General features: G+C 52.7%; 21 non-coding genes across 21 annotated transcripts; 11 read left to right on the plus strand and 10 right to left on the minus strand.

The window, feature by feature from the left end:
• Positions 1–68: 68 nt before the first annotated feature.
• Positions 69–188, minus strand: LOC134543718 (U5 spliceosomal RNA). Its single transcript, XR_010077179.1, has one exon. It is a non-coding gene; the product is annotated as a U5 spliceosomal RNA (small nuclear RNA).
• A 543-nt stretch (positions 189–731) lies between these two features.
• On the plus strand, positions 732–894 carry LOC134543754 (U1 spliceosomal RNA). Its single transcript, XR_010077215.1, has one exon. It is a non-coding gene; the product is annotated as a U1 spliceosomal RNA (small nuclear RNA).
• A 299-nt stretch (positions 895–1,193) lies between these two features.
• Positions 1,194–1,313, minus strand: LOC134543719 (U5 spliceosomal RNA). Its single transcript, XR_010077180.1, has one exon. It is a non-coding gene; the product is annotated as a U5 spliceosomal RNA (small nuclear RNA).
• A 543-nt stretch (positions 1,314–1,856) lies between these two features.
• Positions 1,857–2,019, plus strand: LOC134543755 (U1 spliceosomal RNA). The gene has a single exon (XR_010077216.1). It is a non-coding gene; the product is annotated as a U1 spliceosomal RNA (small nuclear RNA).
• A 299-nt stretch (positions 2,020–2,318) lies between these two features.
• Positions 2,319–2,438, minus strand: LOC134543721 (U5 spliceosomal RNA). The gene has a single exon (XR_010077182.1). It is a non-coding gene; the product is annotated as a U5 spliceosomal RNA (small nuclear RNA).
• Positions 2,439–2,981: 543 nt separating this feature from the next.
• LOC134543757 (U1 spliceosomal RNA) lies at positions 2,982–3,144 on the plus strand. Its single transcript, XR_010077218.1, has one exon. It is a non-coding gene; the product is annotated as a U1 spliceosomal RNA (small nuclear RNA).
• Positions 3,145–3,443: 299 nt separating this feature from the next.
• LOC134543722 (U5 spliceosomal RNA) lies at positions 3,444–3,563 on the minus strand. The gene has a single exon (XR_010077183.1). It is a non-coding gene; the product is annotated as a U5 spliceosomal RNA (small nuclear RNA).
• A 543-nt stretch (positions 3,564–4,106) lies between these two features.
• On the plus strand, positions 4,107–4,269 carry LOC134543758 (U1 spliceosomal RNA). The gene has a single exon (XR_010077219.1). It is a non-coding gene; the product is annotated as a U1 spliceosomal RNA (small nuclear RNA).
• Positions 4,270–10,611: 6,342 nt separating this feature from the next.
• On the plus strand, positions 10,612–10,774 carry LOC134543759 (U1 spliceosomal RNA). Its single transcript, XR_010077220.1, has one exon. It is a non-coding gene; the product is annotated as a U1 spliceosomal RNA (small nuclear RNA).
• Positions 10,775–11,073: 299 nt separating this feature from the next.
• LOC134543723 (U5 spliceosomal RNA) lies at positions 11,074–11,193 on the minus strand. Its single transcript, XR_010077184.1, has one exon. It is a non-coding gene; the product is annotated as a U5 spliceosomal RNA (small nuclear RNA).
• Positions 11,194–11,736: 543 nt separating this feature from the next.
• Positions 11,737–11,899, plus strand: LOC134543760 (U1 spliceosomal RNA). Its single transcript, XR_010077221.1, has one exon. It is a non-coding gene; the product is annotated as a U1 spliceosomal RNA (small nuclear RNA).
• Positions 11,900–12,198: 299 nt separating this feature from the next.
• Positions 12,199–12,318, minus strand: LOC134543724 (U5 spliceosomal RNA). Its single transcript, XR_010077185.1, has one exon. It is a non-coding gene; the product is annotated as a U5 spliceosomal RNA (small nuclear RNA).
• A 543-nt stretch (positions 12,319–12,861) lies between these two features.
• Positions 12,862–13,024, plus strand: LOC134543761 (U1 spliceosomal RNA). The gene has a single exon (XR_010077222.1). It is a non-coding gene; the product is annotated as a U1 spliceosomal RNA (small nuclear RNA).
• A 299-nt stretch (positions 13,025–13,323) lies between these two features.
• On the minus strand, positions 13,324–13,443 carry LOC134543725 (U5 spliceosomal RNA). The gene has a single exon (XR_010077186.1). It is a non-coding gene; the product is annotated as a U5 spliceosomal RNA (small nuclear RNA).
• Positions 13,444–13,986: 543 nt separating this feature from the next.
• Positions 13,987–14,149, plus strand: LOC134543762 (U1 spliceosomal RNA). Its single transcript, XR_010077223.1, has one exon. It is a non-coding gene; the product is annotated as a U1 spliceosomal RNA (small nuclear RNA).
• Positions 14,150–14,448: 299 nt separating this feature from the next.
• LOC134543726 (U5 spliceosomal RNA) lies at positions 14,449–14,568 on the minus strand. Its single transcript, XR_010077187.1, has one exon. It is a non-coding gene; the product is annotated as a U5 spliceosomal RNA (small nuclear RNA).
• Positions 14,569–15,111: 543 nt separating this feature from the next.
• LOC134543763 (U1 spliceosomal RNA) lies at positions 15,112–15,274 on the plus strand. Its single transcript, XR_010077224.1, has one exon. It is a non-coding gene; the product is annotated as a U1 spliceosomal RNA (small nuclear RNA).
• A 299-nt stretch (positions 15,275–15,573) lies between these two features.
• LOC134543727 (U5 spliceosomal RNA) lies at positions 15,574–15,693 on the minus strand. Its single transcript, XR_010077188.1, has one exon. It is a non-coding gene; the product is annotated as a U5 spliceosomal RNA (small nuclear RNA).
• Positions 15,694–16,236: 543 nt separating this feature from the next.
• Positions 16,237–16,399, plus strand: LOC134543764 (U1 spliceosomal RNA). The gene has a single exon (XR_010077225.1). It is a non-coding gene; the product is annotated as a U1 spliceosomal RNA (small nuclear RNA).
• Positions 16,400–16,698: 299 nt separating this feature from the next.
• Positions 16,699–16,818, minus strand: LOC134543728 (U5 spliceosomal RNA). The gene has a single exon (XR_010077189.1). It is a non-coding gene; the product is annotated as a U5 spliceosomal RNA (small nuclear RNA).
• Positions 16,819–17,361: 543 nt separating this feature from the next.
• On the plus strand, positions 17,362–17,524 carry LOC134543765 (U1 spliceosomal RNA). The gene has a single exon (XR_010077226.1). It is a non-coding gene; the product is annotated as a U1 spliceosomal RNA (small nuclear RNA).
• Positions 17,525–18,000: the final 476 nt, after the last annotated feature.

Genomic DNA, 18,000 nt, shown 5'->3' on the forward strand with positions numbered 1-18,000 from the left:
CCAATTCGATTTTTCAGATTTCCCCCTCCCCGCCTCACCCCCGGGCCCAGTGGTTTAACGGTAACCGGCCCAGTGTGTAAACACTGGGCACAACAAAAAATTGTTTAAAGACTCATCAAATGTTCCCCTCCACGGAAATCTTTAGTAAAAGGCGAAAGATTTATGCGTTTGAAGGGAAACCAGAGCACGGTTGAAACTTTGAAAATCCGGACTATATAGGAAAAATGTGCGGACCACCACTAATGGTGAAAATAGCGTACGGTCGTGCAGCCTGAAGCCGCGAATCGTCCGAAAATCGCCTCGTGGGACACGGCACTCGATATTTCGTGAAACCCTAGGTATGTTGCTAATGGAAAAAAGTTCCCCTCTCGACTGTGCCGTGGTGCCCGCCTTTTTGCCGAGGCGGACGCGACGACCCGAGTGCCGCCACGCGGCAAACGGTGTAACCAAGTGCCGCCACGCGGCAAACGGGGTAACCAAATGCACGCGGCGGTCGACCGTCGCCGTGGGTACAGAAACAAAGGAAACGAGGTGCGAGTAGAAACGGGCAGTTGTAGGAAGAAATTGTATTTGCATTGTTGGTGTGTACTGTCATGTAGTGTGATGAACTGGCACGGGAGTGTTATGTCTGGGGAAAGAGCTGTTTCGGAGGTAGAAGTACATAACCTCAAAACACGTTGATGAGGTGGTCCGAGCTCCAAGTGAAATAGAAAAGCGAAACACTGCGCAGCATACTTACCTGGCGTAGGGGCTACCCTGATCAAGCAGGGGGTTCCCCCAGGGTGAGGCTCTTCCCTTGCACTTCGGTTGAGCTGACCTCTGCGATTACCCCAAATGTGGGTAACTCGGGCGCGTAATTTTTGGTAGTCGGGACTGCGTTCGCGCTGTCCCGGTGAAAAAATTTCAACTTAGTAGTTGTGAAGTAGTGTTAAGAATTATGTACAGTGAAGTGTAATTTTTTTTTTTTTTTTCATCTGTGTATGGTATGTAATGCATTCGTAGGTCTCAAGTTTACGGTGCCTTGGCGAACAACCCCACCGTCTTGAAAGTGCGGAAGGAAGGTACGTAATTGTGCATGGTAATAGTTGAAAAAAGAAAAAAAAAATTCCCATGAACGATACTTGTCCAATTCGATTTTTCAGATTTCCCCCTCCCCGCCTCACCCCCGGGCCCAGTGGTTTAACGGTAACCGGCCCAGTGTGTAAACACTGGGCACAACAAAAAATTGTTTAAAGACTCATCAAATGTTCCCCTCCACGGAAATCTTTAGTAAAAGGCGAAAGATTTATGCGTTTGAAGGGAAACCAGAGCACGGTTGAAACTTTGAAAATCCGGACTATATAGGAAAAATGTGCGGACCACCACTAATGGTGAAAATAGCGTACGGTCGTGCAGCCTGAAGCCGCGAATCGTCCGAAAATCGCCTCGTGGGACACGGCACTCGATATTTCGTGAAACCCTAGGTATGTTGCTAATGGAAAAAAGTTCCCCTCTCGACTGTGCCGTGGTGCCCGCCTTTTTGCCGAGGCGGACGCGACGACCCGAGTGCCGCCACGCGGCAAACGGTGTAACCAAGTGCCGCCACGCGGCAAACGGGGTAACCAAATGCACGCGGCGGTCGACCGTCGCCGTGGGTACAGAAACAAAGGAAACGAGGTGCGAGTAGAAACGGGCAGTTGTAGGAAGAAATTGTATTTGCATTGTTGGTGTGTACTGTCATGTAGTGTGATGAACTGGCACGGGAGTGTTATGTCTGGGGAAAGAGCTGTTTCGGAGGTAGAAGTACATAACCTCAAAACACGTTGATGAGGTGGTCCGAGCTCCAAGTGAAATAGAAAAGCGAAACACTGCGCAGCATACTTACCTGGCGTAGGGGCTACCCTGATCAAGCAGGGGGTTCCCCCAGGGTGAGGCTCTTCCCTTGCACTTCGGTTGAGCTGACCTCTGCGATTACCCCAAATGTGGGTAACTCGGGCGCGTAATTTTTGGTAGTCGGGACTGCGTTCGCGCTGTCCCGGTGAAAAAATTTCAACTTAGTAGTTGTGAAGTAGTGTTAAGAATTATGTACAGTGAAGTGTAATTTTTTTTTTTTTTTTCATCTGTGTATGGTATGTAATGCATTCGTAGGTCTCAAGTTTACGGTGCCTTGGCGAACAACCCCACCGTCTTGAAAGTGCGGAAGGAAGGTACGTAATTGTGCATGGTAATAGTTGAAAAAAGAAAAAAAAAATTCCCATGAACGATACTTGTCCAATTCGATTTTTCAGATTTCCCCCTCCCCGCCTCACCCCCGGGCCCAGTGGTTTAACGGTAACCGGCCCAGTGTGTAAACACTGGGCACAACAAAAAATTGTTTAAAGACTCATCAAATGTTCCCCTCCACGGAAATCTTTAGTAAAAGGCGAAAGATTTATGCGTTTGAAGGGAAACCAGAGCACGGTTGAAACTTTGAAAATCCGGACTATATAGGAAAAATGTGCGGACCACCACTAATGGTGAAAATAGCGTACGGTCGTGCAGCCTGAAGCCGCGAATCGTCCGAAAATCGCCTCGTGGGACACGGCACTCGATATTTCGTGAAACCCTAGGTATGTTGCTAATGGAAAAAAGTTCCCCTCTCGACTGTGCCGTGGTGCCCGCCTTTTTGCCGAGGCGGACGCGACGACCCGAGTGCCGCCACGCGGCAAACGGTGTAACCAAGTGCCGCCACGCGGCAAACGGGGTAACCAAATGCACGCGGCGGTCGACCGTCGCCGTGGGTACAGAAACAAAGGAAACGAGGTGCGAGTAGAAACGGGCAGTTGTAGGAAGAAATTGTATTTGCATTGTTGGTGTGTACTGTCATGTAGTGTGATGAACTGGCACGGGAGTGTTATGTCTGGGGAAAGAGCTGTTTCGGAGGTAGAAGTACATAACCTCAAAACACGTTGATGAGGTGGTCCGAGCTCCAAGTGAAATAGAAAAGCGAAACACTGCGCAGCATACTTACCTGGCGTAGGGGCTACCCTGATCAAGCAGGGGGTTCCCCCAGGGTGAGGCTCTTCCCTTGCACTTCGGTTGAGCTGACCTCTGCGATTACCCCAAATGTGGGTAACTCGGGCGCGTAATTTTTGGTAGTCGGGACTGCGTTCGCGCTGTCCCGGTGAAAAAATTTCAACTTAGTAGTTGTGAAGTAGTGTTAAGAATTATGTACAGTGAAGTGTAATTTTTTTTTTTTTTTTCATCTGTGTATGGTATGTAATGCATTCGTAGGTCTCAAGTTTACGGTGCCTTGGCGAACAACCCCACCGTCTTGAAAGTGCGGAAGGAAGGTACGTAATTGTGCATGGTAATAGTTGAAAAAAGAAAAAAAAAATTCCCATGAACGATACTTGTCCAATTCGATTTTTCAGATTTCCCCCTCCCCGCCTCACCCCCGGGCCCAGTGGTTTAACGGTAACCGGCCCAGTGTGTAAACACTGGGCACAACAAAAAATTGTTTAAAGACTCATCAAATGTTCCCCTCCACGGAAATCTTTAGTAAAAGGCGAAAGATTTATGCGTTTGAAGGGAAACCAGAGCACGGTTGAAACTTTGAAAATCCGGACTATATAGGAAAAATGTGCGGACCACCACTAATGGTGAAAATAGCGTACGGTCGTGCAGCCTGAAGCCGCGAATCGTCCGAAAATCGCCTCGTGGGACACGGCACTCGATATTTCGTGAAACCCTAGGTATGTTGCTAATGGAAAAAAGTTCCCCTCTCGACTGTGCCGTGGTGCCCGCCTTTTTGCCGAGGCGGACGCGACGACCCGAGTGCCGCCACGCGGCAAACGGTGTAACCAAGTGCCGCCACGCGGCAAACGGGGTAACCAAATGCACGCGGCGGTCGACCGTCGCCGTGGGTACAGAAACAAAGGAAACGAGGTGCGAGTAGAAACGGGCAGTTGTAGGAAGAAATTGTATTTGCATTGTTGGTGTGTACTGTCATGTAGTGTGATGAACTGGCACGGGAGTGTTATGTCTGGGGAAAGAGCTGTTTCGGAGGTAGAAGTACATAACCTCAAAACACGTTGATGAGGTGGTCCGAGCTCCAAGTGAAATAGAAAAGCGAAACACTGCGCAGCATACTTACCTGGCGTAGGGGCTACCCTGATCAAGCAGGGGGTTCCCCCAGGGTGAGGCTCTTCCCTTGCACTTCGGTTGAGCTGACCTCTGCGATTACCCCAAATGTGGGTAACTCGGGCGCGTAATTTTTGGTAGTCGGGACTGCGTTCGCGCTGTCCCGGTGAAAAAATTTCAACTTAGTAGTTGTGAAGTAGTGTTAAGAATTATGTACAGTGAAGTGTAATTTTTTTTTTTTTTTTCATCTGTGTATGGTATGTAATGCATTCGTAGGTCTCAAGTTTACGGTGCCTTGGCGAACAACCCCACCGTCTTGAAAGTGCGGAAGGAAGGTACGTAATTGTGCATGGTAATAGTTGAAAAAAGAAAAAAAAAATTCCCATGAACGATACTTGTCCAATTCGATTTTTCAGATTTCCCCCTCCCCGCCTCACCCCCGGGCCCAGTGGTTTAACGGTAACCGGCCCAGTGTGTAAACACTGGGCACAACAAAAAATTGTTTAAAGACTCATCAAATGTTCCCCTCCACGGAAATCTTTAGTTTTTTTTTTTTTTTTTTTTTTTTTTTTTTTTGACAAAGGGAACTCCCACTGAAGGGAGTTACCCACCAAAAAATTCATCTTTAATATAAAAAGCGGATACAGGTGAACACAAATAAAACACAACATAGAACACGAATACATGGCCACAAGGGCGAATGGTGACAATCTTTATTCAACACTGACGAAACGGGGCCCCTCCGACGATACCGTCCTAGAGGTCCAGCTGCTTGTTGGGCGGCGAATCTTCTGTGGGCTGCCGGGGGCGACTCGGGGCGCAGAAGGTGCCGGGCCGCAGATGAAGACGGTCCGGAGCAGTGGCGATGTTAGGCAGTAGTTCACTGAGAGCAGAGATCTTGATGGGATGATGCCTGGTAACATTCCTCAGAGCCAACCGTGGACGTGGTGATCACCGTCGTCAGCTGCCGGGCCCACCAGCCGCGACTGCACCAGCGTCAACGTCATCAGGGTCAGGGCGTCTCAAATGATCGTAGGTAAAGAGCGGTCGGCGGGGGTGAGGAGCGTCAGGCAGGGGCTCTGCAAGGAGTCGGATCAGGGGGTTGTCAGAACGCCGGCAGTGGCGGAGAAACTTCTTAGTCACCTTGCAGAGCAGCTCGTGTAAGTGCGGGAGCCCAGTCTGGTCCAGGAGGGTCTGTCGTAAGGTGGCGCGAGGGAGACCGAGCAGGAGGCGGGCACCGAGAAAGTAGGACCGGGTGATCGGACGGAGGTTGTACAGAGAGGAGTGGACCCAAGCCGGGCACGCGTAGAGGAAGTGGGGAAGAACAAAGGAACGGTAGGCAGTCACACGAACGTCGAGAGGGGTGCCGGATGTCGGTCTGAGTATGGTGGCCAGCTGAGCCATGACGGCACGGGACTTGGTGCGGATTGAGTCGAGGTGCGGCAGAAAAGTAAAGGTATTGTCTAGGGTGACCCCCAGATAACGGATGCGAGGCGACCAGGGGATGGCTACGGTGGAGATGACTGGCGGGTGGTCGTGGTGTGGATGAAGTCGGGAGAAGAGGATGGATCGTGATTTAGAGTGATTGAGCCCGATGCCATGCGCGAGGAACTGATTGTTGAGGGAAGTGAGGCCGCGGCCGAGACGGTCGCAGAGCAGCCGCTCGGAAACTGAAGAGGCCAGGAGACAGGTATCATCGGCGTACTGGACAAGATAGGTGCCGGGAGGGGGCTTGAGATCAGAGATGTGGAGGGTAAAAAGTAGCGGTGAGAGAATGGCGCCCTGGGGGACGCCGGCGGAGATGGGGCGGGGGCCGGAGAGGACCCCCTCCACCCGAACCCGGAAGGTGCGACCCTCCAGGAAGGAGCAGAGGAGGCGGATGAGATGAGATGAGAGGTCGGTGGCAGAGAGGCGCTGGAGGAGCTGGGCATGCGGAACGGAATCGAAAGCACGGGCGAGGTCAAGAAGCACCATGCCCGTGTGTTGCCGCCTGGCGAATCCCTGGACCACCAGGTGCTCCACACGGGCAATGGCGTGGGTCGTCGAGTGGCGGGGGCGGAAACCGAACTGGTGGCGGGGTAGAAGGTCCAGGGTGGTGACTTGAAAGAGGAGACGGCGGTGGATCGCCCGTTCCGCGACCTTGGACAGAATAGGAAGAAGCGAGATGGGCCGAAAAGATGAAGGGAGAGACGGGGGCTTGCCAGGTTTGGGGATGGGTGAGACGACGGCGGTTTTCCAGGGGGTGGGGAAGTGGCAGAGGAGGAACATTGCGTTGAAAAGACGGGTCAGAAACACAAGGGCCTTGCGAGGTAGGGCACGGAGCACGGGGGAGGGCAGAGAGTCGTGGCCAGGAGCAGAACGGGGCCGAAGGCGGGCGAGCAGGGTGCGGACCTCGGAAGGCGTGACGAGCGGCAGGGGGAAGGTGGCCGGAAGGGGGGGCAAAGTGACGTGGCGAGACAGGAGGCGGGCCCCGTCCTCGTCGTCCGAAGACTCGGAGGACAGGGAAGGGCCGGGTGCGGATGCGAAGGTGGTCGCCAGGTAGGCGGCCACCGCCTCGGATCGCTCCGAGGCCGTTTCCGCCACACCCGTGGGGGTGGTCAGCGGGGGGATGGTGGTAGGAACCGAGCGGAGACGACGGACGTGAGACCAGAGGGAGCCGGAGCAAGCAGAGAGGGATTGGAGACGCCGAGTCTCCAGACGGGCCCTCCACTCCGCGACCAATCGCCGGCAGCGCCCCCGCAGCACCAGGTACACCCGCCGGTGCAGCAGGGAACGACTAGCCTGCCAGAGGACGCGGAAGCGGTTGCGCAAGGACAAGGCGTCCCGGAGGTAAGGCGGAAATGGGTCGACAAGGGGACGGGGGGGAACCAGAGGTATGTTGGCAGAGGCGGCCGCGGAAATGGCGTCGGTCAGCGAGAGAACGTTGGCGTCAAGGCGGGCAGGGGTATCGAACGGAACAGACAGGTCTATGGCAGCGGAGAGGGAACGCTGAAAACCGCCCCAGTCGGCCTTGGGAAAATCGAAGCGGGGGAGGTGGGGGTTAGAACGGGGGTGAAAGTGAAGTGTGGCAAGAACAGGCAAGTGGTCGGAGGTGCCGGAGGTGATGGTGGTGAGATCCGAGAGAATGGGGAGGGGCGTGGACAGTGCAAAGTCGATGATGCTGGGTTGCCGGTTGAGCTGGGCCGGAAAAAATGTCGGGGTCGGAGGGGCATAAAGAGAGAGAGGAGTACGCCGAAGGAGTTGCCGGAGGGAGCTGCCCCGCCGGTTCGCGGCGGCACAGCCCCAGAAGGGATGGGTGGCGTTGAAGTCCCCGGCCAGCACGACGTGGGCGTCGAGCCGACCGAGGGCGACAACGTCGGCCGTGGGAAAGGCGTACTGAGGGGGGAGGTACAAGGATACCAAGGTCAGGGAGTACGGGAGGCCGTGCAAGCGCACAGCAACCGCCTCGGCCGCGGGGGAAGAAGGGATGCGACGGCGATGATGTGAAATGGTGTTGCGGACGAGTAACGCCACCCCCCCGCCCCGACCATCGCGATCGGCACGGTGGACCGCATACCCGGGGACCAGGACGGGGGCAGAGGGGGAGAGCCAGGTCTCAGAAAGGAACACGACGTCGGGCGATCGCTCGTGGAGCAGGTGCAAAAGGTCGTGGAGCTTAGGGAGGAGGGAAAAGACGTTCCAGATGAGGACACTAAGGGGAGGGGCGGGATCCATCGAAGAAATTCAGAAGGGCCTGGAGGAGCACTTCGAACTTCTCGGTGGAGGTGCGGGCTCGGGAGAGTGCCGTCAGGACAGACCGGATGAGCGGGAGGTACTGTCGGATGAATGAAATGAAGTCGTGAATGAGGGATGAAAGCGACGAGCAGTCTGAGTCGGAGGCAAGCGGTCGAGAGTCAGAAGAAGGAGCGGAAGGAGGAGGGTGCGAGGTGGCAGAGGGGGGAACAACCGGTACAACGGGGGGAGGGCGTGCCCAAGCATTGGTGGAGAGAGCAGGAAACGTCTTGGGATCGGACAGGGACGGGACAGAGGGCCCGGTCCCCACGGCAGTCGTCGTGGCGTCAGTGAGTCGTTGAGGGTGTCGGCGCAGGTAAGCCTGAATCACGCGACAGTCAGTGGAAGTAGCGAAGTGGGCCCCGTCACAAAGCGTGCAGCGTCGGGTAGTCGAGGTGCAGTCCCGAGACCAGTGGGGCCCAGCGCACTTGAAACAGGCGAGGTCCCGGTGGCATCGGGAGGACGGGTGTCCAGGCCGCTGGCAGCGGTAGCACTGAGGTACGCGCCCCGAGCCGCGGTATTTCTCAACTGCCACCACCCAGCAGCCCAATGTCTTCAACTTCAGGAAGGGGGCTGCCTCACCCAGACCGGATGTAGTGACCAGGAAAGGCCGGGTCGTTGAAGTAGGAGAGGTGCGCATGGCCACCACAGATGCCACAGGTAGGTGCAGGTCGAGCAGGGACTGGGTGACCTCGTCAGCCGTCGTGGAGAGAGGGAGTTTCTTGATCACAACTCGATCGGCACGCTCGTCGGGGCGGAGATGGGTGTAGGGTTTATATCCGAGGCGTTGGAGTTCGTCAAATAGGAGCTGGTGGTCCTGAGGGTTGCTGGTATAAAAGGAGGTGCGGTCATTGACGGAGGTGACAGAGAGAGGACCGGAGAGGAGAGACTGAAAACGTTGTGCAGTGGCGAAGGGGCCGGCTGTGGGCGTGAGAAGGCAGGCGATCGGAGGCATGCGAGGCGTGCGAGGAGTGGAGGTAGGCGGGCGAGGCGCCGCCGAGGAGGAGGCACGAGGCTGCGAGGCTGGAGGGCGGGGTGGAGCACGAGATGAGCTGGGACTCGTCGAAGAGGGGCCCGGGAGAGTGGTGAAGGGCACAGGAGGAGGTTGCGTGTCGGGCCGGTGCCGCTTAGCATGCTGCTTGCGGCGGGGCTTGGCAGTCAAGGGTCGGTCCGAGGAGGCAGCCCCAGCGCCGTCGTCGGTGTCGGTATCCGGTAGACTGAGGAGACTGTCGTAGCGGTTGCTGGTAGGGACGGCATCGTCGGAGGAGTGCTGGTCGGGGTGGGCGCGCTTGACGGTCTTCGTGGGAACGATGAAGCCGGTGTCCATGGGAGTAGCAGTCGCAGCAGGAGGAACGGCGGCAGGCGGTGAGTCGGTCGGCAACAGCGGAAGAGAAGGCGCAGGAGACATGATCGGTGAAGTGATGCAGGCCGTGGTGGTAGTAGTAGTCACAGTTGGTGGTGTTGGAGCAGAGGTAGTCGTAGGCAGAGCGAGGATGGTGGAGACGTCCAGGCCGTGAAGATGTTTCGTCTCGCTGACCTTAATGCAAACAGTCTGGGTGCGCAGCCCGGCTGGCGCGGGGGAGGGAGGCGGAGCCACCCCCCCGACCCCAGCAGCGCCCGCCTCCCCAGACCCGACTTGCATGGTCTCCAAGCGCTGGCGATGCGGTCCACAGTATTGTCGTGGCTGGGGTGGCCGATTGTCAGTAGTCATCTCATCGCCAGAACCGGCCTCGGCCGAGGGCCTCGGACCAAAGTCGTCCCCGCCCTGGTTCGGCGTCATCGGGAGAGAGTCCATTCCAAACTCACCCCTCGGCCTCCCCAATAGGCTACAACTTGGTTGCCGGGAGTCACAAGAAGTGGCCTCGGCCGATGGCCTCTGACCGAGGTCGCCCCCGCCCTGGTTTGGCTTCATCGGGAGGGAGTCCATTCCAAACTCCCCCCTCAGCCGCCCCAATAGGCCGCGACTCGGTGGCGCACAGCACTCACAAGAAGAAGATCTAGGATCTAAGAACTAGATCTACACAAGAGCACTCCTGGTGGTCGACTCAGGAACTAGCAGCAGCAGGTCTCGGCGGCTCGCTGAAATTGCTGAAAGGAAACCAGTTAGTTAATGGCCAAAAGTGCTCAGATTTGCTTCAAAAAGCTTTTAAAAATTCCCCTGAACAGTTTGATGCCTTTGAAGGGAAACCAGAGCACGGTTGAAACTTTGAAAATCCGGACTATATAGGAAAAATGTGCGGACCACCACTAATGGTGAAAATAGCGTACGGTCGTGCAGCCTGAAGCCGCGAATCGTCCGAAAATCGCCTCGTGGGACACGGCACTCGATATTTCGTGAAACCCTAGGTATGTTGCTAATGGAAAAAAGTTCCCCTCTCGACTGTGCCGTGGTGCCCGCCTTTTTGCCGAGGCGGACGCGACGACCCGAGTGCCGCCACGCGGCAAACGGTGTAACCAAGTGCCGCCACGCGGCAAACGGGGTAACCAAATGCACGCGGCGGTCGACCGTCGCCGTGGGTACAGAAACAAAGGAAACGAGGTGCGAGTAGAAACGGGCAGTTGTAGGAAGAAATTGTATTTGCATTGTTGGTGTGTACTGTCATGTAGTGTGATGAACTGGCACGGGAGTGTTATGTCTGGGGAAAGAGCTGTTTCGGAGGTAGAAGTACATAACCTCAAAACACGTTGATGAGGTGGTCCGAGCTCCAAGTGAAATAGAAAAGCGAAACACTGCGCAGCATACTTACCTGGCGTAGGGGCTACCCTGATCAAGCAGGGGGTTCCCCCAGGGTGAGGCTCTTCCCTTGCACTTCGGTTGAGCTGACCTCTGCGATTACCCCAAATGTGGGTAACTCGGGCGCGTAATTTTTGGTAGTCGGGACTGCGTTCGCGCTGTCCCGGTGAAAAAATTTCAACTTAGTAGTTGTGAAGTAGTGTTAAGAATTATGTACAGTGAAGTGTAATTTTTTTTTTTTTTTTCATCTGTGTATGGTATGTAATGCATTCGTAGGTCTCAAGTTTACGGTGCCTTGGCGAACAACCCCACCGTCTTGAAAGTGCGGAAGGAAGGTACGTAATTGTGCATGGTAATAGTTGAAAAAAGAAAAAAAAAATTCCCATGAACGATACTTGTCCAATTCGATTTTTCAGATTTCCCCCTCCCCGCCTCACCCCCGGGCCCAGTGGTTTAACGGTAACCGGCCCAGTGTGTAAACACTGGGCACAACAAAAAATTGTTTAAAGACTCATCAAATGTTCCCCTCCACGGAAATCTTTAGTAAAAGGCGAAAGATTTATGCGTTTGAAGGGAAACCAGAGCACGGTTGAAACTTTGAAAATCCGGACTATATAGGAAAAATGTGCGGACCACCACTAATGGTGAAAATAGCGTACGGTCGTGCAGCCTGAAGCCGCGAATCGTCCGAAAATCGCCTCGTGGGACACGGCACTCGATATTTCGTGAAACCCTAGGTATGTTGCTAATGGAAAAAAGTTCCCCTCTCGACTGTGCCGTGGTGCCCGCCTTTTTGCCGAGGCGGACGCGACGACCCGAGTGCCGCCACGCGGCAAACGGTGTAACCAAGTGCCGCCACGCGGCAAACGGGGTAACCAAATGCACGCGGCGGTCGACCGTCGCCGTGGGTACAGAAACAAAGGAAACGAGGTGCGAGTAGAAACGGGCAGTTGTAGGAAGAAATTGTATTTGCATTGTTGGTGTGTACTGTCATGTAGTGTGATGAACTGGCACGGGAGTGTTATGTCTGGGGAAAGAGCTGTTTCGGAGGTAGAAGTACATAACCTCAAAACACGTTGATGAGGTGGTCCGAGCTCCAAGTGAAATAGAAAAGCGAAACACTGCGCAGCATACTTACCTGGCGTAGGGGCTACCCTGATCAAGCAGGGGGTTCCCCCAGGGTGAGGCTCTTCCCTTGCACTTCGGTTGAGCTGACCTCTGCGATTACCCCAAATGTGGGTAACTCGGGCGCGTAATTTTTGGTAGTCGGGACTGCGTTCGCGCTGTCCCGGTGAAAAAATTTCAACTTAGTAGTTGTGAAGTAGTGTTAAGAATTATGTACAGTGAAGTGTAATTTTTTTTTTTTTTTTCATCTGTGTATGGTATGTAATGCATTCGTAGGTCTCAAGTTTACGGTGCCTTGGCGAACAACCCCACCGTCTTGAAAGTGCGGAAGGAAGGTACGTAATTGTGCATGGTAATAGTTGAAAAAAGAAAAAAAAAATTCCCATGAACGATACTTGTCCAATTCGATTTTTCAGATTTCCCCCTCCCCGCCTCACCCCCGGGCCCAGTGGTTTAACGGTAACCGGCCCAGTGTGTAAACACTGGGCACAACAAAAAATTGTTTAAAGACTCATCAAATGTTCCCCTCCACGGAAATCTTTAGTAAAAGGCGAAAGATTTATGCGTTTGAAGGGAAACCAGAGCACGGTTGAAACTTTGAAAATCCGGACTATATAGGAAAAATGTGCGGACCACCACTAATGGTGAAAATAGCGTACGGTCGTGCAGCCTGAAGCCGCGAATCGTCCGAAAATCGCCTCGTGGGACACGGCACTCGATATTTCGTGAAACCCTAGGTATGTTGCTAATGGAAAAAAGTTCCCCTCTCGACTGTGCCGTGGTGCCCGCCTTTTTGCCGAGGCGGACGCGACGACCCGAGTGCCGCCACGCGGCAAACGGTGTAACCAAGTGCCGCCACGCGGCAAACGGGGTAACCAAATGCACGCGGCGGTCGACCGTCGCCGTGGGTACAGAAACAAAGGAAACGAGGTGCGAGTAGAAACGGGCAGTTGTAGGAAGAAATTGTATTTGCATTGTTGGTGTGTACTGTCATGTAGTGTGATGAACTGGCACGGGAGTGTTATGTCTGGGGAAAGAGCTGTTTCGGAGGTAGAAGTACATAACCTCAAAACACGTTGATGAGGTGGTCCGAGCTCCAAGTGAAATAGAAAAGCGAAACACTGCGCAGCATACTTACCTGGCGTAGGGGCTACCCTGATCAAGCAGGGGGTTCCCCCAGGGTGAGGCTCTTCCCTTGCACTTCGGTTGAGCTGACCTCTGCGATTACCCCAAATGTGGGTAACTCGGGCGCGTAATTTTTGGTAGTCGGGACTGCGTTCGCGCTGTCCCGGTGAAAAAATTTCAACTTAGTAGTTGTGAAGTAGTGTTAAGAATTATGTACAGTGAAGTGTAATTTTTTTTTTTTTTTTCATCTGTGTATGGTATGTAATGCATTCGTAGGTCTCAAGTTTACGGTGCCTTGGCGAACAACCCCACCGTCTTGAAAGTGCGGAAGGAAGGTACGTAATTGTGCATGGTAATAGTTGAAAAAAGAAAAAAAAAATTCCCATGAACGATACTTGTCCAATTCGATTTTTCAGATTTCCCCCTCCCCGCCTCACCCCCGGGCCCAGTGGTTTAACGGTAACCGGCCCAGTGTGTAAACACTGGGCACAACAAAAAATTGTTTAAAGACTCATCAAATGTTCCCCTCCACGGAAATCTTTAGTAAAAGGCGAAAGATTTATGCGTTTGAAGGGAAACCAGAGCACGGTTGAAACTTTGAAAATCCGGACTATATAGGAAAAATGTGCGGACCACCACTAATGGTGAAAATAGCGTACGGTCGTGCAGCCTGAAGCCGCGAATCGTCCGAAAATCGCCTCGTGGGACACGGCACTCGATATTTCGTGAAACCCTAGGTATGTTGCTAATGGAAAAAAGTTCCCCTCTCGACTGTGCCGTGGTGCCCGCCTTTTTGCCGAGGCGGACGCGACGACCCGAGTGCCGCCACGCGGCAAACGGTGTAACCAAGTGCCGCCACGCGGCAAACGGGGTAACCAAATGCACGCGGCGGTCGACCGTCGCCGTGGGTACAGAAACAAAGGAAACGAGGTGCGAGTAGAAACGGGCAGTTGTAGGAAGAAATTGTATTTGCATTGTTGGTGTGTACTGTCATGTAGTGTGATGAACTGGCACGGGAGTGTTATGTCTGGGGAAAGAGCTGTTTCGGAGGTAGAAGTACATAACCTCAAAACACGTTGATGAGGTGGTCCGAGCTCCAAGTGAAATAGAAAAGCGAAACACTGCGCAGCATACTTACCTGGCGTAGGGGCTACCCTGATCAAGCAGGGGGTTCCCCCAGGGTGAGGCTCTTCCCTTGCACTTCGGTTGAGCTGACCTCTGCGATTACCCCAAATGTGGGTAACTCGGGCGCGTAATTTTTGGTAGTCGGGACTGCGTTCGCGCTGTCCCGGTGAAAAAATTTCAACTTAGTAGTTGTGAAGTAGTGTTAAGAATTATGTACAGTGAAGTGTAATTTTTTTTTTTTTTTTCATCTGTGTATGGTATGTAATGCATTCGTAGGTCTCAAGTTTACGGTGCCTTGGCGAACAACCCCACCGTCTTGAAAGTGCGGAAGGAAGGTACGTAATTGTGCATGGTAATAGTTGAAAAAAGAAAAAAAAAATTCCCATGAACGATACTTGTCCAATTCGATTTTTCAGATTTCCCCCTCCCCGCCTCACCCCCGGGCCCAGTGGTTTAACGGTAACCGGCCCAGTGTGTAAACACTGGGCACAACAAAAAATTGTTTAAAGACTCATCAAATGTTCCCCTCCACGGAAATCTTTAGTAAAAGGCGAAAGATTTATGCGTTTGAAGGGAAACCAGAGCACGGTTGAAACTTTGAAAATCCGGACTATATAGGAAAAATGTGCGGACCACCACTAATGGTGAAAATAGCGTACGGTCGTGCAGCCTGAAGCCGCGAATCGTCCGAAAATCGCCTCGTGGGACACGGCACTCGATATTTCGTGAAACCCTAGGTATGTTGCTAATGGAAAAAAGTTCCCCTCTCGACTGTGCCGTGGTGCCCGCCTTTTTGCCGAGGCGGACGCGACGACCCGAGTGCCGCCACGCGGCAAACGGTGTAACCAAGTGCCGCCACGCGGCAAACGGGGTAACCAAATGCACGCGGCGGTCGACCGTCGCCGTGGGTACAGAAACAAAGGAAACGAGGTGCGAGTAGAAACGGGCAGTTGTAGGAAGAAATTGTATTTGCATTGTTGGTGTGTACTGTCATGTAGTGTGATGAACTGGCACGGGAGTGTTATGTCTGGGGAAAGAGCTGTTTCGGAGGTAGAAGTACATAACCTCAAAACACGTTGATGAGGTGGTCCGAGCTCCAAGTGAAATAGAAAAGCGAAACACTGCGCAGCATACTTACCTGGCGTAGGGGCTACCCTGATCAAGCAGGGGGTTCCCCCAGGGTGAGGCTCTTCCCTTGCACTTCGGTTGAGCTGACCTCTGCGATTACCCCAAATGTGGGTAACTCGGGCGCGTAATTTTTGGTAGTCGGGACTGCGTTCGCGCTGTCCCGGTGAAAAAATTTCAACTTAGTAGTTGTGAAGTAGTGTTAAGAATTATGTACAGTGAAGTGTAATTTTTTTTTTTTTTTTCATCTGTGTATGGTATGTAATGCATTCGTAGGTCTCAAGTTTACGGTGCCTTGGCGAACAACCCCACCGTCTTGAAAGTGCGGAAGGAAGGTACGTAATTGTGCATGGTAATAGTTGAAAAAAGAAAAAAAAAATTCCCATGAACGATACTTGTCCAATTCGATTTTTCAGATTTCCCCCTCCCCGCCTCACCCCCGGGCCCAGTGGTTTAACGGTAACCGGCCCAGTGTGTAAACACTGGGCACAACAAAAAATTGTTTAAAGACTCATCAAATGTTCCCCTCCACGGAAATCTTTAGTAAAAGGCGAAAGATTTATGCGTTTGAAGGGAAACCAGAGCACGGTTGAAACTTTGAAAATCCGGACTATATAGGAAAAATGTGCGGACCACCACTAATGGTGAAAATAGCGTACGGTCGTGCAGCCTGAAGCCGCGAATCGTCCGAAAATCGCCTCGTGGGACACGGCACTCGATATTTCGTGAAACCCTAGGTATGTTGCTAATGGAAAAAAGTTCCCCTCTCGACTGTGCCGTGGTGCCCGCCTTTTTGCCGAGGCGGACGCGACGACCCGAGTGCCGCCACGCGGCAAACGGTGTAACCAAGTGCCGCCACGCGGCAAACGGGGTAACCAAATGCACGCGGCGGTCGACCGTCGCCGTGGGTACAGAAACAAAGGAAACGAGGTGCGAGTAGAAACGGGCAGTTGTAGGAAGAAATTGTATTTGCATTGTTGGTGTGTACTGTCATGTAGTGTGATGAACTGGCACGGGAGTGTTATGTCTGGGGAAAGAGCTGTTTCGGAGGTAGAAGTACATAACCTCAAAACACGTTGATGAGGTGGTCCGAGCTCCAAGTGAAATAGAAAAGCGAAACACTGCGCAGCATACTTACCTGGCGTAGGGGCTACCCTGATCAAGCAGGGGGTTCCCCCAGGGTGAGGCTCTTCCCTTGCACTTCGGTTGAGCTGACCTCTGCGATTACCCCAAATGTGGGTAACTCGGGCGCGTAATTTTTGGTAGTCGGGACTGCGTTCGCGCTGTCCCGGTGAAAAAATTTCAACTTAGTAGTTGTGAAGTAGTGTTAAGAATTATGTACAGTGAAGTGTAATTTTTTTTTTTTTTTTCATCTGTGTATGGTATGTAATGCATTCGTAGGTCTCAAGTTTACGGTGCCTTGGCGAACAACCCCACCGTCTTGAAAGTGCGGAAGGAAGGTACGTAATTGTGCATGGTAATAGTTGAAAAAAGAAAAAAAAAATTCCCATGAACGATACTTGTCCAATTCGATTTTTCAGATTTCCCCCTCCCCGCCTCACCCCCGGGCCCAGTGGTTTAACGGTAACCGGCCCAGTGTGTAAACACTGGGCACAACAAAAAATTGTTTAAAGACTCATCAAATGTTCCCCTCCACGGAAATCTTTAGTAAAAGGCGAAAGATTTATGCGTTTGAAGGGAAACCAGAGCACGGTTGAAACTTTGAAAATCCGGACTATATAGGAAAAATGTGCGGACCACCACTAATGGTGAAAATAGCGTACGGTCGTGCAGCCTGAAGCCGCGAATCGTCCGAAAATCGCCTCGTGGGACACGGCACTCGATATTTCGTGAAACCCTAGGTATGTTGCTAATGGAAAAAAGTTCCCCTCTCGACTGTGCCGTGGTGCCCGCCTTTTTGCCGAGGCGGACGCGACGACCCGAGTGCCGCCACGCGGCAAACGGTGTAACCAAGTGCCGCCACGCGGCAAACGGGGTAACCAAATGCACGCGGCGGTCGACCGTCGCCGTGGGTACAGAAACAAAGGAAACGAGGTGCGAGTAGAAACGGGCAGTTGTAGGAAGAAATTGTATTTGCATTGTTGGTGTGTACTGTCATGTAGTGTGATGAACTGGCACGGGAGTGTTATGTCTGGGGAAAGAGCTGTTTCGGAGGTAGAAGTACATAACCTCAAAACACGTTGATGAGGTGGTCCGAGCTCCAAGTGAAATAGAAAAGCGAAACACTGCGCAGCATACTTACCTGGCGTAGGGGCTACCCTGATCAAGCAGGGGGTTCCCCCAGGGTGAGGCTCTTCCCTTGCACTTCGGTTGAGCTGACCTCTGCGATTACCCCAAATGTGGGTAACTCGGGCGCGTAATTTTTGGTAGTCGGGACTGCGTTCGCGCTGTCCCGGTGAAAAAATTTCAACTTAGTAGTTGTGAAGTAGTGTTAAGAATTATGTACAGTGAAGTGTAATTTTTTTTTTTTTTTTCATCTGTGTATGGTATGTAATGCATTCGTAGGTCTCAAGTTTACGGTGCCTTGGCGAACAACCCCACCGTCTTGAAAGTGCGGAAGGAAGGTACGTAATTGTGCATGGTAATAGTTGAAAAAAGAAAAAAAAAATTCCCATGAACGATACTTGTCCAATTCGATTTTTCAGATTTCCCCCTCCCCGCCTCACCCCCGGGCCCAGTGGTTTAACGGTAACCGGCCCAGTGTGTAAACACTGGGCACAACAAAAAATTGTTTAAAGACTCATCAAATGTTCCCCTCCACGGAAATCTTTAGTTTTTTTTTTTTTTTTTTTTTTTTTTTTGATACAAAGGGAACTCCCACTGAAGGGAGTTACCCACCAAAAAATTCATCTTTAATATAAAAAGCGGATACA

The sequence above is a fragment of the Bacillus rossius genome, unplaced genomic scaffold (assembly GCF_032445375.1).
Source record: "Bacillus rossius redtenbacheri isolate Brsri unplaced genomic scaffold, Brsri_v3 Brsri_v3_scf177, whole genome shotgun sequence".
Classification (NCBI taxonomy): Eukaryota; Metazoa; Arthropoda; class Insecta; order Phasmatodea; family Bacillidae; genus Bacillus; species Bacillus rossius.